Source organism: Scomber scombrus, chromosome 6 (genome assembly GCF_963691925.1).
Source record: "Scomber scombrus chromosome 6, fScoSco1.1, whole genome shotgun sequence".
NCBI lineage: Eukaryota > Metazoa > Chordata > Actinopteri > Scombriformes > Scombridae > Scomber > Scomber scombrus.
The window spans coordinates 12,574,783-12,591,873 of record NC_084975.1 but is presented as its reverse complement, the minus strand read 5'-3'; the positions used below and the strand labels follow the sequence as shown (position 1 = coordinate 12,591,873).

Below are 17,091 nucleotides of genomic sequence, written 5' to 3'. Positions count from 1 at the left end.
AGCTTTAGTCATCATACTTGCAAACAGCGATCTGTGGCTGCAGTCTTCTCCATTATAATGATTAGATTCACCAAGTGTGAAATATCAGTGAGAGTGGATCAGAGGTTCATTAAAACAGGGGACACCTTTGCCTCCAAATCAAGGGCAAATATTGCAAGCAGTATGTAATGTTTAATAACGGACACTCATTATTGTAAGGTTGCAACTGGACAAACATGTTTATTCAACTATTAACTGCTAGATCTAATATGAAGTTGCTGAAGGTACTGTAGGAATAAATATAGCTATGTAATCGCTATGCATGTAATCAATGATTGAGGAGGGTAGAAAGGTTGAGGTCGACTGCTCCGGTTGATCTGAAGTAGGCCTCCGCATGGCCATTGAGAATCTGGCCATCACCTGTGCCTGTCAGTAGCACTACAGTCACACTGTGTAAAACAGCACTTAAGTGTGAAATAGCCAGTCATCATGAATCACAGGCAGCGCTCACAGACACCCTGACCTGCATGACCGGGGCGGAAAGGGGGAGAAGGTGTGTGAGAGCGAATGTTTATTTCATCTTCTTGAAAACTTTTAGAATGTGTTGTTTATAATGTTCTGCGTCAAAAATATAAAAGTAACCCTGACACACTTTTGAATATCACAAAGAGGAAATAAGGTACGCTCCCATGAGCATGCGCCCACAATAGTTTACACAGCTCTGGCCACAATAAAACACTATTGCATTATTCATCTAACCGAGAAAAAGACTTACTCATACCTGCTTTGGTAGTAGTCATTCACTTGTTCGCTTCAACCCCGGAAACAGAGCGGAGGCGAGTACATTAGAGATGAGGAATTTGTTTGCGCTGACTCATGGATCCGCCCACAGAGCCAGCAGCTAATGGTGAGAATGATAATGCAGGATTGCACATAGTCTGTGGAAGGCCGGGCAAAGCTGGCCTCCACAGAGAGCTCAGCTCAGGATGAGTGGTTTGGCTGCCTGCAGGCTGAGCCCTGTGAGCACAGGAGTTTGTATTGTTGGGTGAGCCGGGGAAGAAGGCTCTCAGACTGCTGATGGGCACCCATGTGTAATTATATACTCTCGACCTGACTCAGCAGTGCTTGCCAGGGAAGGAGGACATCGCTCTGTTCCCAGCCAAACTCGTACACGCTAGATAACACATCATGCACAATTTGGGAGTGCAGTGAGTACATGCACACATACATGCATACATATATAGAGAGACACAGATGCAGTTATCACATAACCAAAATAATATGTTGCACAGCTGAAGTACAGACGGCAGACAGACTGGCTCAAACTGAGTGCTTCATGCTTAATTTGGATCTAAAGCAACATACAACTGTACAAGTAAACCCACTTTAAAGGATTCAATTCACATTGTACTCAAGTAGAAATTAGTAGCTTTAAATTTACTGTGACAACGTATTTATAGTTGAGTTTTTTTGCAGGTGCATATGCGGGTGCTTCACTCTCACTTCCTGCATGTGTGCAGCCGTGTGTCATTGAGGAGTAAGGAATGCCGTGGCCTCCAGTGTCACAAGTTTGAAGCTGAACTCATTAGTAATTTAAAAAGGAGGCTTCCATGTTTCCACATATCAATTATTCACTCCTGGTTTTTGTGTTTACTGTTTTTTTGCCATCTTACATTCTTGAAGCACAAATAAGGACTCAAATCATACTTTAAAAAACTCATTTTAGGGCTAAAAGCATACCAGATAAAGATTGTGTAAGCTTAGCTGTTATCTGCTCTTATCTGAGTCACAGACAAGTTGCTATAAATACATTGTCTTACCAAGCAAAGAAAAGACAAAAACTTTCACTCAAAAAGGTTTTTTTGTTAATTCTCTTGGATGTTTGACCTTCAATGTGCAGAATGATGCATGTGCAGAGTTTGATGGCCATTTTCTGTGCTCACCGTGTATCAGACTTTAATGCGTGTTATGTACAAAAAAGATTTTGTGACATCAGAACTACTTTTAAAAAGGTGAGTTGTGGAAACTTAAAGCCTCCAGTCCACATAAAGTGAGAGTTGACATTTCAGTCAAGTAGAAGAAATCTTGTGACTAGCATTTGCACTTTTTAGTAGTATCAGGAACAGAAAAGAAAGGTAATTGAACGTTTTTATGTTGAAGTAAAAACAAACAAACATAATCATTAATCAAGTAAGAGTTCATGTCTAGAGTGAATCTTTAAATACAGTGGTCAATAATTCAATCATTTCTGTACAGTAGAGGTGTTGAAGGAAGGATATTTTAACAACTGGTGTTAGTCACTCATCATATTTTAATTCAACACAATCCATGATGCAATATACACTTGCTAGTCCTTATCTGAGCTAAAAGGGAATATTGGAATATATTGCCACCAGCATGCCCCAGGAAAAAAATCTCATTGTGGTGTTGGAAAGAAAAACGGCATACAAGAAAGCTCAAAGGCTCACGCCTACTTCATCTACACAGAGATCATTCTGTCACATCCCGATATAAAAGGAGACTCAGTTCAATCTCAGGGCAGTTATCAATCCAAGACAGAGCAGGTGCACATTCTTTTGCAGGGTTGGAGTGGTAATATTACAACAAAAATATATAACTCCAACAAAAGGAAAACATGGATCTGTCTGCTGAATTAATGTTTTCACAGATGAAAGTGTGGAATTCCACCCAGTTTCCTCCCAAGACGTCAGTCAGAGGTCACAAACATTACTAGGGCAGTTCAAAAACTACTACTAATGCAATCCATTCACTTGCTGGGTTTGACTGGAGTCAGCTTTCAAACTGAAAGCCTGAGTTCCTGACTGTGACGCTCTTAGCCAGGGAGTCTAAAGAAAAAGCCACAGACTGCGAAGATTAAAATGCTACACCACTGCAAAGGTCAACTAGCTATGCAGAACATCGCTCCTCACACCCACACAATATTTATATTTCCAACATACCTGGTCCTTGGAGAGAAGAGATACAGGTAAACAAAACCACAGAGCATGTGTAGACCTATCGTACATAAGTATACCTATCACAAGGCAGTGTAAATTCCTCCAAGAGACAGATACGATGTTTTCTTTTCGTAACCATAAAAGTGATTCATACCACAAAATTGTTGCTGTGTATGCTGCGATAAAGGTCTGTACTGTGGGAAGGAGGGGGGGGGTTAAATAGAAAAGCACTGTAGAATGTCATACAACTATTAACCATTTTTTAATTGAATTTGATCATAAAGCTTTTGTACTGTGAACATACTTTTCTCCATTTCAAATTCCACTGCTCACCTCTAAGTCAGGCTTCGCAGCCATATTCTAAATAATTAACTTCTTAAAAGTCAAACATATAATTAGAACGGAGACTGGAGCAGAGTTAACATGACTGGTTAATGCAATACATTATTACCAATGGTGGTCAGGAGTTAATCTTTTCTCCCCAGGGAATCAATGAGAGGTTTTAGAGTATTTGACTTCATAAAAAAGTTGTCTAAGGCAGAGTATAACTAATATCTAATATATAATAATATGATTACAGCATCACAGCCAAGCATTGAAGCTTGTGGGGTTTGAGTGAGGGGAGTTTAAAATGTTGGGAAGTCGGAAAACTTGGGTAAAGGAGTAAGATTCAAGAACAAGAGAAATAACTATTTTCAATATCTTACTTATGTGAAAAAAAGAAGCCAGATTTCTCAAATGTTAAATATTTTCCCAAACTGGGCAAACTTTGATTTTAAATCACAAAGTATCTAAACAAAGAGTACATAAATGAGATTACAAATCTGACAGTTCAATACAAGCTTTTGAAACTTGGTGGTTTTTGAATTGCAGTTTGTAGTCAGTACCAAAATGGTACTGAGGTTTGATACTCAATGTACCTATTTAAACTAGTGACATCGTAAAGGGTGGAATCTGTTTGTGTTGCCTGTGGATTAGGGTGGGCCTCTCAATAGGCCTGATTTATAGTTGGACAGGGAGGTGTCACACACAACTCTCTCCCTGTCATTACTCTGAGGAGGAGTAACGATCACGCCTATCAATGCAGTGAGGGGGGGAGGGTGTATGGACAGTCAAGATGAGCTAAGAAAAGGTAGGCTGCTGATTTATGGTTTATTCCCTGTATCTTAGGAGCACCTTTGGGGCCGTGATGGTATATCTGTCTGAGGAGCCTCTGACTCCAGATCACCAGGGTGATATTTAGTATGGATACACAAACATACACACAGCCTAATGCTGACAAGGCTGCTGTTGTTAAGTTTACATACGAGAGATAAGTCAGATAAAACCCCTGGGAATGACAAAGAAGGAGGAGGGGGAAGGGTGATGAAGAGGAGGCTGGAAAAGGCAGCACAAAGATGAGTGTTTGTTTTGTTAAAGGGAAAATACTCAATGGAAAGCAGACGGATACAAACACCAACTCCTGCTATGGTAAGTGCTACAGAGATAACAGGGCTTTCTTAAGAGCGGGACATCAGGCATTAAGCACTCTGTACACCTTGGTTTATGATGAAAGCATGTAACGGGGTCTTTTATAATCAGTCCATGTCCCATATTTGAGGGAGTTTCAGGTTTCCAAAAGGTATCCGGGCAACTCAGGAAACCTGCACGTTGGAACACATGTCTGAGTCAAACATGGCACCTTAAACCGCAGAGAAGAGGGTAGCATGAAGGCGAGAATCTGGCTTATCTGTTCATCTCTATGGATGAAAAAATGTATCCGTTTTGGCCTCTTTGACACTGGGTGGTGGGAAGCCTGGAAGTCTAGACTACACACTCAAATTCATTTTAAGCAATACAGATTGACCTGCTTTGAGCGTATTTGAGCCACATACTAAAGAATGGACAGACTGGCAATTTGTGTTTAATGACTGAAAAGGGCTTGATTAAAAATAGAAAATTCACTGTGGTCTACCCTTGAGCCACGTTTGCTTGTTCTGCCTCTAATATGTTTGATTACACACATCTATATTCGATGACAGGTTTAACATCAAGCCTTTCAGCGTGAGGGACAAGTCTGTCAAATCCACCTGCCTCCCTCTTGTCTGTTGACTTAGTATCTCGAGCCCCGAGGCAGACATTTTCTCTTTTTTGTTGGCGTCTTGACCCCCTTGCTGGCCCTGTCCTGGGCCCTGGGCTGAGGCACCATGTTATTTACTGCCCAAAGAGCTGGTTGAGCAAGGGAGCAACCTGCTACTCACTCACTCTCTCTCTTTCTCACACACACACACATAGTCACCTGACCATCCCAGGGGGTTGGCAGAGATGTTTACAGTGCTACAATCACTATGCACAGTAGAACTGGGAGTCATGGACAGAGAGACAAAAAGACATAGATGTCCATAACCCCAGCAACTAAAACCTGCCAGTTCTTCTGAGCAACTACAACCAAAAAGGGAATGTGAAGATATGGGTTTGGTGACGTGACAGAGCAAACACCCGCGAAGGAAAATGAAAAGTTCAGCCTGACAGGACATGACAGCATTCACTCAGATGAACTTTATGGTCAGCTGGACTCACTTGGGAACATGTCCTTGGGTGGACAAAGCTCTGTAAGGTCATTCTGAAAATAGGTGGTTTAATCTAACCTCTGACCTGTTGGATGAATCAAGAGGGATTTAGGCTAAGGTATCGTACGCTGCTCGATGACCATACCCAGACCTTTTCGAGCAACGTTCCTTAAAAAAGGTTGTCCGAGGACAAAACAAGTACATAGCCCAGCGGTTGGCAACAAACCTTCCCTTTGGGGATAAGTTTCTCAAGCCACCAGTCGGGATCAAAAGACTTATACACTTGTTTCTGATGGGTCCAGAAGTTTTACAACACAAAAATGTGTTTTCAGGTGCTCTTAAAAGTTTCATGTCTCAAGATCTAAAAGCAGCACTGCAGTGAAATTCCTTCTCCAAATCCCCTCCTTCCTCTCCGTAATTATAGCCTCCCAGCTGACAAACTACAGGTCTGTTGCGTTTGTCTTTGCCTTCTTGGATACAACAGGTGAAGTGAGGGTTGTGTGGGCTGGGCTGGATGCCAAACACATATTACCCGTTCCTGGTACAGCAAAAACACCTGGGGAGTGATTGAGGAGCTTCAAAAAAATATACTGCCCAGAAAAATGAATACAAAAGGAATATTTTTTATATCACCGAGAGCTTGCAACCTTGTATAACAGGCCTGAGTACAAGAAAAATAGAATATTCCTCATGATCAAATCCAGTGGGGAAACGTTTGCCATAGTAAACTTTATTTAAAAAGGAGTAGAGATGATTTGAAAAATTTAAAACTGGGTTGGCTTGGATTGGAAAATCGGGGTGTGAGGAAGGATGAGGGAGCAGGGTGTGAGGGATGTGAATGTGATGCAAAGAGGACTGGATCAATCTTTTATCACTGCAGTGTGCTTTCATCCCTAATGGATCCGACATGAGCACAGCACAGCACTACCTTCCGTCACATTGTACAGACTGGGAAAGGACGCACGGAAAGAACAAGAGGGAGGAACAGAGGTAGACGGAGCAAGACATAGAAAGAAAGACAGCTACAAAGAGAGAGAGAGAGAGAGAGAGACGGTGGGAGAAAGTGGTTCAAACCACCTTTACAAAAATAATCATAACCCCCAAAAAATGCAAACATATTATTTCACCGGCATGCTGTCATAGCGTTTCCAATTACCTCTGGCCCTGCGTGAATCTGCAGGAGTTGGGAAACACTCCTGATAAGGATGCAAGAAATTAAGTCACTTCACAGCATGAAGAATGACTTTGAAAATTCCCACCAGAAATCCCAAGTGATATCTCACTGTGTATGGACAGGCTTGCTTTCCTTGCTACGCGAGCTGAATTAGAGACACTGACAGAAACACAGACAGACAGACAGACAGACTGACTATGTCATTCTAGATGAGGAGGAGAGTCCATCTGTGTAGTCAAGCGGTGAAAGAGCAGTAAAAATAACATTGCAGAGAACAAGGCACGACGACTCTCAGAGGACACTCCACTCTCTCCATGCTAAACAGGCTCATTTATGTGATAAAAAATAAAAAATATTTCGGCAGAGAGGGAGAAACAAAAGGAAAGGAAGGACAAAAACGCTGACTAAACATGGCTGGGGAAAAAGTTGAAAGTTTCGCAATTCATTCAAACTGCTGGCAGCCACATCTTTTATCCTGCTATCTAATAGTTGCTTTATGTTTAATATCTATGGCACTTCAGAGAAAGCAGACAACTAGCAGCACATTATTTTCACCTCTGTGCTCTGGACATCAAGGATCTAAAGCAAACATGGTCTAAATCTGAAAACATACCATGCTTAAGACCTCTGGTTTTTCAAGGAGCTTGTGGTTAGCAGAGTCAGTGTCATCATCTGATACACTTAAATCAGCAAAGGTCAACTAGGACCAATAACAATGGTAACAATCAAACTGGATAACTAGAGGTGAAATTAATTAATAAATGACTGGGAGCCTAATTAAAGCCGTGACAAAAGGCTTCAGTCAAAGTTGCCCATTTGGTTCCTTCTCCTACAACCATCTATTATGCTGACGTTATCTCTCTGGACCCAAGTTCACTCTGTGAAACATGTGAACAGAGATAACACATGAGGTATATCTGTGTAACTCCAACAGTCAGTCAGGAAAAAAATAATCACCTCCCGAAGGGGTGGTGTGGTGGGGGGGTATCTAATCGATAGCCCTGATTGGATAACAAATACAGCTTGCTAATGAGTTCCGAGTTCCTCTATCTGACACATACCATGCTGAGAAATGTTAAATGAGACACTCACCATGCATAATGATGAGTTAATGTTTAAATAGGCTCAGAGTGGTTCGATGCATTAGACTTGCACTATGTCTGCGTTTGAGATGTGTAGCACGTTAACAGTTAAATGCAGCAGGAACGAGTGGCGAGTAAGCTGAACTCTGCCTGTGCCCTCCATAAATTAATCTTTAATTCTACAGCGATAAAAGGAGCAGCCTGGGTGACGGAGACCTGTGTAGGAGGTAGTCTGCACTTGTCTCGTAGTTCTAACAGTAAATGTTTGCTCACAAAAATATGCGCACGGAAGCCGGTTCTGACTCACGCAGGGAGTACTCCAAACACAAAAAAACCCCACAAAGTAGTAAAAAAAAACAATAAAAAAAACACATGAGTGCACAAAGAGTGAAGTTTCACCCAAACAGGTTTGAGTCTTTTGGTTTCATACAGCAATACTTGGGTGGCGGGTCTTGTGTCAACAGGTACATGTAAAGACACAGCTCAGCTCCTCAAAGACATAACACAAGATTCACTTTGTTTCTCTGTTATAGAGAAAAAAAATACACACTCATTAATGATAATAGCTTCTTAAACTTCACAAACAAGCACGCTGAAACACAGGCTGTAGCAAAGCCAGTGACAGAACGGCTGACTTCAGAGAAACTTCCCAACGCTGACATTCAAACAATCTCTCAGAAGAAGCTCTTATACTCACAGAGTGAGAGGATCTTCTCTATGCCTCACTTGGGGAAATCCTTTACTTCTCACAGAGCAGCAGAGCCAGTTCTGCAGCTGGTGTGCGAGGCAGTGGGTGAGCCTGTGTGTGTGTCTATGTGATAGGAGCGTGCGAGTCCAGTGGAGGTCAGAGGCAGTCAGAAATTTAAAAGGATGTCGCGACTTCTCCTCCTTTGCTCTCTCTTGCCACCTTCTCTTCACTGGTTGCCTCAGGAATTCACTTCTGCGTGTCCTCACCACAGCCAAGATCTGAGAGACTGTGAAGAGTTCTCTCTTTCTCTCCGCCTGTCTCCACCCCTCCTCCTTCTCTCTGTGTCTCTCACCCACACAGAAACACACCCTCTCAGTCACTCCTCTCTCTATCTCTCTCTCTCTCTCTCTGTCTCTCTCTCTCTCTCTCTTTCTGCCAGCCCTTTCTTGCTGTGCTGACAGATCAGGTGCCTCCCCCTTTTCAGGTAGTTGAAAGCGTGTTTTCGGCTTTGTCGTCCTCTCTCTGTATCAGTTTTCTCACTTATTCTCTCTGCATTCTATATCCACCAATGACACAAGGGATTGTTGGCAAGAAAACTTAGAGATAGGGTCAAATATACCTGAATCTCTTTGCATGCATGTGTATTTACATACAGTATGTGTCGTACACTGTTTGCATGATCTATAACCTGAGGCAGTGAACATCCATCCTCTGGCCTGTGGTCACATGAACAGCTGATTACACAAATGAGTCCGTCAGGTGATTTTTGCTTCCTTTTCCTGGAATGAGGTCATAGTCCGGCAGACAAGGTGCAATGGCAGAGTTTGTGTGCATGTGTCTGTGTTTGAGTTGGACAACGCCCTGTGGGAAAATGAGGGCACAATGCAGCCTAAATCTGACCACTCCAGTCCAGAGAGCAAAACGTGGACAAAACAAAAGCCTGACCCATTACAGAAATAAGATTCGACATTCAATTATTCAATATTCACGCATCAATATTAATGCAATCCCTGAACCCTTACCTCCATAACCCCCTCCCACACACACAAACACAGAGCTGGGACATGCGTGAACAATGTGTCAGGCAGAATGTGGATTGGTCCCTCACCCTGTTTTTCTATTAACACCTCTGACTCTCTCTAGCTACACATCTCCCTCAATTTTTCATTTGATCCATTATTAGCCTCTTTTTTTCCCTTCTTCTTCCCCCCTCCCCCTCCCCTCCCACACACCCAAAGCTGAAACTCAAGACTCACCACTGATACTGGACCTGATAACAAAATAGACCTCCTGAGGGGACAGACAAGTGTACTGTAAAATAACAATGCATCAGTCAGAATGTTGTGTACAAAACGAGATATATATATATATATTTTATATAAACTTGTCAGTGTAATCTGGTGGATTCATTCTAATGTCACTATTTCTAAATTATTTTAAGCATATATTGGCACTCCTGTGCTAGTATTTCTTGCTACTCCTTGGCCATAATATACAACAACACTGATATATCTGTGATGAGCTACTCTAAGTCAGGTTCTAATCTCAACCCAAATTTTAAACATCCTTCTGGTCAATTTCTTCTACAAATAATGCTACTTTATTTGTCTGAATGTTTAATCATCTCCTGTTACCTTCATTTGTTTACCAATTTTCCCAGTGGGAATAAAATGTCTTAAAGTTATGTGGCAAAAATTTAAAACGTTTAAAATCAAACCAGACAATAGTCATAAAATTAGCAGAAAACCATTTTAATTATAGAACTCAAATGTGAATTTAGCAAGAGCAGGCCATCGACAATACCTATTTCTTCTTTGTTTTTACTTTGCCTTTATCTGACGTCAGACTGTATTCTGAACAGACTAATGAGGACATGCAGTCACAGCGCCTAATAACCAGTGTGCACATTGTATAAAGCAGACGTTCTAAAAATAGATGTCTTGGATTAATTGCATTAATTCGATGAATTAAATCATGCAAACAAAAGACCACAGTGAAGAATGCCATAGCTTTTAGCCAGGCTGAGTCACACAGGCCCACAGAGAGCCGGTTCACTTTAATGTGAACTGTTTCACTGTTCAGTCTAAAGTGCCAAGCTTTTGGCACATCTAAAAGCTGTGTTGTCTGACAAATCACTTAAACCACACTCTAGAATAAAAAGGGGAAAGTCGGGGGAGAGTCTCCTGAGGCATTGCTAAGGTACTAAGGGCCGTGGTGAGAAAAGGCTGAGGTGCCAAGAAGGAGTGACATTTTAAAAAGGAGCAGAGAAGTAAGTACACTTTATGGACCCGAACAGATCGAACAGTCCATCGTCAGATCCACACCAAGTTCATTTAGGGTTGTTTCTTTTTTTACTAACACATGACTAAGCAGAGGTTAACAAGCAGTGAGTCCTGTTAAATGGTTTGTGAGACTAAAGACAAACACAACAGGTCTGAAATCAGAGCTGTGGGTGAGGGCATTGTAATTTGACGTGGAGGATTATCAGTCCAAAGCCTCGCAGACTTCGCTGACACCTTCCAGGCATTCCTGAGGGCACCTCCCACTGCTGTGCCTCCCCTCATCCCACCCTACCCTGTCAAACCCCACATATCATCCCTCTTTTTCAGCGTGACTCAAACATTCTTGCAACCCCTTTTCGTCCTCCTCCTCCAACCCTCCCTCTGCATTCAGCAAAGAAGCGAAAGAAAACAAAGAGGAGGCCTAAAAGGCTTTAAAACCTGCGCTTTCAGAAGAAATCCTTTCCCATTTTGTACTTCTTTACCATTTATCCCCAACGCACAAAGGTTGAAAATTCTCATAACTTTCTGCAGCCTGCATAGCTGGCTCTTTGACTGCTTTAGATCATAACCTTCTACTACGTTAATACCTTAACAAGTGATGGGTATAAATCTGTCCAAAGAGTGGTGAGCCAGCTATATCTCAGCTAAGACGAGACGAGGAGATGGCTCTGGGACTGAAAAATAGACTGGTTGGGCCTGGCAGCAGTTCAATAGGTTCTGTGGAGGGTAGCAGAGAGAGGGGAATACATGCTGATGGTGTCTTTGTTGGCCATTATGCACCAGGAATGAATAGCATTAAGTTGCGGCTATGGCTCGCCCCCTTCCCTTTTTCCCTGTTGAGACCCCCACCCCTTCTCCTCTCTCTATTTATTCAGCCTTTCACTAAAAGCAGCCCTCAACAGGTGGACAGCAGGTCGGTAAAGACTTAAGCCTGGACAGTGAAGTAAATGAGAACAGCTCTATTTTCAGAAGCCAAAACAACTTACGAAATCCTGAACTTCTGTTGACATCGGTTTTCATACTAATGGCAAGCAAAGCAAGGTAGTAATGCTCTGTTTGTGCCAAACACGCCTAAGTATAGCATTGGTGTCTTATTATGGTCAGGCTGACAGTATTGCTCCAGTAGTGCAGCTATGCCTTGTGTATCATTATGACAGGCAAGATGGCTTTCACCAGTGAAGGTAATTGCACTGTTGAGACGTAAATATAGAACATCCCCCACCAAGAACAGACAAAGACTTTTGTTTTCTTCCCAGAAACCTGGCTCGGAAGATGATTAATGTTTTGGAAGTAAATGCGTGTCACTATATATCTTGTTACAAATAACCGCAGCTGTATTGAAAATACATTGCCAAGGTGAACCAGAGGACAAAGAGATGACAGAGGAGTCCAAAATAAAAACGACAGGAAGTGGTCAATTTGATCAACACTTCTGGTAAACTAACATTCCTAGGAAAGATGATGGCCTTATTTTTCTCTTTGGACACTTAAAAGCACATAAGAGAATCTCTGTTGGCTTTTAGCAGCATCCAAGTTGTCAGGACTTTGGCGGCACATCGGCACCCTCTCTTCATCCTTTTTTCTCGCTTTTTACTCAGAACCAGTCCAGGCTGGCTCAGGACTAAGTTACCACCAAAGAACACTTCTACCTCTCGCACAGCCTCGTGTTGCATTTTTTAGGTGTTGTATGGAAAGCTATTTTTAGAGGTGAAATCAATTTGGACCTGAATCATAAGCTGCAGCATTGTCCTCTGCTTTCAAGTTGTCCTGTTAGAAGTAGCTAAACAGCTCCCTTAAAATCTCTCATCTTCTTCCTTCGTCCCCTCTAGCTAAGCTGGTTCATTTTCATCCCACTTCTAGATATATAGTCTCTCTCTGTGTCTCTTGAGATAAAGCTGTACCATTAGCGTCACACTGTGCTGCTTGGTGCTGTTCCTATCAGTAAATGGAAATAGGCTACAGCCATCCTGATCGGTATGGGAGGAAAGATGGGACTGTAGTGGGACTGTGAGGCCCTCAACTTTTCACTCATGCACAAAGTTGGATGTGACAATGATGATGGGCCCATTGGTCTACTCGCTGCCCTTCTCTTTTTGCTAATCAGACTCAGCTCCACTATCTTTTTCATTTCCATGTCACTCTCCCATGCAAAGAGGCTCTCACTGAGCCAGGGAACAAAAGAGAGTCAAAGCCTCATGTCCTGGCTGAGCTGAGGATTCCTCGGGACAGAAGGGGAGCCAACCCCAAAGACTACAACCCAGGTCAATGCACACCGTGTGCACTAAGAGAACACGCAAACAAACATAGAGAGAGACAGCAAAGCAAGACAAGGTATATAAGCCTGTGTTGGAGGTGAACTGCGCGGGGGGGGGGCGCTGGATGGACAGGAAATGTGGGTTGGGGACAGGGGTGCTATCAGGTGGTTGCAGGTCAGGGGTCGGAGGTGAACAAAAGCTTTGTAAGCCCCACACAGAGCGAGGGAGAGGCCCCCGGACACATTCACTGACGCCCGGTCTGTCTGTCTGCACCTTTCTCTACACGCCTCAGGCTGTAGCCTGTTTGTTTAATAATGTTTTCTTACATCTGCTTGTCAAGTCCACAGTAAATGTTTTTTTTTCCTTTGGTCCTCCATATAGACCAAGATGTCACACTCAATCTTCTGTCCATTTATTCCAAACATTGTTTACAATACTGGTCTATTCCTCGGAGTGTCTAGGGGAAAGGACTATCCATACACCTGCAGGAACAACAGCAGTTAAAAGCCTTCACCGCACAAGGCCTGTCATCTCTTTCCTTCTGTGGTTTTATCGGATCAAAGCGAGGCTGTAGCTGTGTTGTAGCAAGAAAGTCTTTTGTAGCTTGAATCATGCACTGTAGCACTAAGGGTGTAACAGTACACAACATTCACGGTTCCGTATGTATTTCAGTTTTGGGGTCAGAGTTTTAGGACATCACACTGAGGCGTACCGAATCAAAAATCCTGGACTGAGCAGTTCGGGATAAATGCACCAGACATGATGACACAAGTGTATAATGGAGCTGGATCTCTCTAATCATACCTACGGACATTTTAGTTTGAAGCAGAGGAAATATGCAAAACTGATTCACCATAACTTCAAGCACAGACACTTAAATACTTGTTGAATTTTAACAAGGCCGGTGAGCCATCACCGTCTTCATCGGGTGGTAGAGGGTTTGAGTGTGTGCTGGAGTGGGCATGTGTGTGAGGCTGAATTAATGACGTATGTGTGTGTGTTTGTGTGTGCGCCAGATTACTAATCAGCTCTTAGACAAAGGCCATATGTGTGCAAGTCTGTGCATATCTCCCACATATTCCCGTCCACGTCTGCATAACCGTATCAGCAGGAATGTGAGGATTGTCGGGTCAGCAGCGGTGACATCATGGCAGCCCGTCGGAAGCAACAGCAAGGCCTCAGCACCGGTTTCCTCCTAGTTGCATCAGCTGCACGGTAACAGACTTTGGATCAACGACACCCACTTCAGCCCAGCTTCCTGCTCACTTTATGACTCTCCAAACACTCAATTCAGACAAGCAATTGAAATGCCTCAAAACCGTATCCATAACAAAGGCTTAATTTTCATATCACCTGACTGAGCAGCTTTATATCTAATCTTTTTGCCTGCGGGTAGCAACAGACTTGAAATGCTCGGTAACATGACTGACTTAATGGCCCACTTTGCGGCCTCAAATATAACTTGGCTCTTGGTTGTTATAACAAGCCCTGCTGAGTGACCCGACATAACACATGGGCTTCATCGAGACTCCAGACTGTTCACCTGCTTGAGGTGGTCTGAGGTCAATGGCCTGACATAAATGGCCTGATTGTTTACAAAGAGAGAAGAGTATAGCCTGAGGGGAAGAAAACTTAGTGAAGAAAAGTATACATGGAGACCACTTAGTGCAATCTGCATTATTTACATTCTGTGGTTGTATAAGCAACAAAAATCAGCTAATCTAACCAGCCTAACACATGTGACTACATCATTCTCACTAAAATCAGTCACTTCAGCTACTCACACGCTCCTCTTACATGTGTCCCTCATCTATGCGAGGGGTCAACTGTCAGCTAGCGTGTGGGTGAGCAAGTGAGGATCCTTCAGGTCATCAGATAGAGTGCACCTGAGGGAGGGGCAGGGAGCCCTGTTTTTAGTGTTGCCACAGTAACCAAACACAGACGCGACCACCTGGTTGGTGGAACCCGAGAAGGAGAGTGGAGAGGGCACCACTTGACGGTTACCATGCCAAAAAATCCACCCAGAGTGGCCCGGTTCCCAACACACAACCCATACTGTGTTTTTGCTGCCATGAGCCAAGCGTAGCAGAGAGCGCACGCAGCTGTTGAATCTTTCATGGAACATAAAAAAAGAACTAGGCCTACAGCTCTCATTACAGCAGAGAAACTTGACTTTGTTATCTCCTTATGGTTTTCAATACAGTTTGTCCTGTTGTACATTTAAAAGGTCATGCCAAGCCAACTATGATTATTTGAGTTTAATGCCATGACATTACAAATGCATGGTATGTGTGTTTGTCCCAGACACACAAGAAGGTAGGTAGTGATGATAGTATGCCATCATAACTGTGTTCAATTTTTGATGGCTCATCATCAGTTTGAAATCACTTAGTCTAATAACACATTGTAGCAGTGTTGATCAAGAATTTTCCTAAACATATCAAATGATTGACCGAAAACTGATAAGAGCATCTGTCAAAAAAGGAACCCGGACTTTAATGTAAATTGTCATAGTTTAATTAGCTGTGTTGGCTTTTCTGTTTACTTTATATACATTTTACATAACTGAAAAGACATTTAGCCATGTGTCCAACTAATAAAGAAATAAAAAAAAGTGTAAACTCTGATTTTTTTTAAAAACTTAAACAATCTGTTTCACTCACCTGCTGCACTCTAATCGTCTCTGTGACTGCCTGCCTGATGAAAAAGGAGAAGAGGGAGAAGAGGAAGAGTGAGACAACCCTGTCACTGTCTGTGTGTCGTGCTCGCCAGCTACCTGATCCACCACAGCCTGTGGAAGAGACAGAGACACACAGAAAGACAGGCTGAGAGCAATGCAGAAGGGAGGGGGGGCAACTGCAGAGAAAAGTGAAGTGGTGCCGCCATTCCCCGTCACCCTGGAAACCAACGCTCTTTCAAAGAAATCGTCCAATGGCAAACACCGGCAATTGTGTTCAGACAAAAAGTCACATGACTGCCCCAAACACCACTCCCTGTGCATAGAGTGAGAAGGGAAGAGAAGAGAAAAAAAAGTGTGGTGTTAGGGGGTGGGGGGTGATAAAGAGGAGAAAAAGAAAGACAAGGACATAAAGAAAAAGAAAGACAAGGACAGAAAAAAATGGATAGTTGTTTGGAAGTTGTGCAAAGTCACAGAGGGGACAGGCAGTGAACAGGTCACCAGGCCCAAATTCATCGCAGGGCTGTGAGCATGCACACAGGAACAAATTGTTTCCTCCTTATCTTACTCACAGTCCCATCTTCACAGCAACTTTATACCAACAATTTGGCTTCAGCCTATTTCTCTTTTCTAAGAGGAACAATGCTGAGCAGCACAGTGTGACACTAATGGTAAAGCTCTTTATCCAGCTGCTATACTAAAAGGTTATCTATCAATTTCCACGTTAGGCTTTTAATAGTTTTCGGCTGACAAGACAAACGCAGTACAGATATAAAGTTTATTTATTATTAACATGTTTCTTAAATCCATACTGACATTTTTTTCGGTGCATCCTAAACTAGCTGAAGGCTGGGTCCATTTGGTTGAATGCTGCACAAATAAAGTACAACAACGGACTCGACGAGAATCTGAATCTACATCATTTGCATGTCAGCATCCCAAGAATTAGGCATGCTCATTAGTGGTTTGATAATTGTTTGATGACTGATGCAATATTAACACACACACACACACACACACACACACACACACACACACACACACACACACACACACACACACACACACACACACACACACACACACACACACACACACACACACACACACACACACACACACACACACACACACACACACACACACACACACACACACACACACACACACACACACACACACACACACAATGCTGGTTCATGTGGTCTAACGCATTTTACAGGAGTGGTTGCCATCCTGTGAGTAATCACAGTGGGCTGCTCCCGTCAACCAATCAGCAGATGGTCTTGATTAAAAATTCTTACATGAGTAATCTTGAAATTCAACAATAAGAAACACATGTTTGTAAAAAGGGTGAGGCAAAGTAATGAATCAGTCTGCGTTTTCAGTGTCTGTTGATAAAGGATGGTACAACAACTATCTGTCAATTAAACACCCAGGACAGGACT

At 42.8% G+C, this 17,091-nt stretch overlaps 1 protein-coding gene across 3 annotated transcripts in view; it reads right to left on the bottom strand.

Moving 5' to 3' along the window:
- The window catches only part of rassf7a (Ras association domain family member 7a), a 32,720-nt gene that overhangs the window by 12,254 nt on the left and 3,375 nt on the right, over positions 1 to 17,091 (bottom strand). Inside the window, exon 2 of one of the 3 annotated variants that reach the window (XM_062421362.1) lies at positions 15,630 to 15,757. The gene's annotated coding sequence lies outside the window, so the exon portion shown is untranslated. The remainder of the gene's footprint in view (positions 1 to 15,629; positions 15,758 to 17,091) is intronic. The other 2 variants (XM_062421363.1, XM_062421364.1) reach the window with 2 other exon arrangements.